A 631-nucleotide genomic window follows, 5' to 3' on the forward strand; every position below is an offset into this window, starting at 1 on the left:
GCACCTCACTGTGCTTCAATTTTGGAAGCACAGCTCTGCCTGCTCCATAAGAACAAGGTGAACTGCGCCGTCGTCCATCCACTGAACCAGAGCATACCAGTTCCATTCATGCACTGCTGCTTCTCCTCCAGCTGCTCATCGCACTGCCCACTTCATTCAAAGCTCCACCGCCGTTTTGCGTCTTCTTCGTGGCCGGCGAAAGATTGCCTGAGCAGAGCCGGCGGTGTGTTACTGTTCATCTTAGCTTGCTGACATCATCATGACGTCACCCTACGTCACACGTGTTTGTGGCCGCTTTCAGTAGGAAAATAAAGCTTGGAATGCATTAGAAATACTCTGGGCCAGTTTCCGCGCTTGCAGCCGCGCTGGGCCGGCCTGCCTGCCGCTGCCGCGGCTGGGCCGCGCCACGCGTGCCGCTGTCGCTGCTGTCGCCGCAGCCGCGCCGCGTGCTGCCCGCTCGTGTCTGCCCGCGCCCGCGCGCCCGCTGCCGCTGGCTGGGCCGCGCCGCGCTGTTCCTGCTGCCGCGACGCTGCTGGGCCGCGCCCGCGCTGGCGTGCTGGCTGCCGAGCCGCTGTGGGCGCGCAATTAGAATTCGTTTTCTTAAGATCCAGAAGCATAGAAATGATTATTC

The sequence above is a fragment of the Miscanthus floridulus genome, chromosome 19 (assembly GCF_019320115.1).
Source record: "Miscanthus floridulus cultivar M001 chromosome 19, ASM1932011v1, whole genome shotgun sequence".
NCBI lineage: Eukaryota > Viridiplantae > Streptophyta > Magnoliopsida > Poales > Poaceae > Miscanthus > Miscanthus floridulus.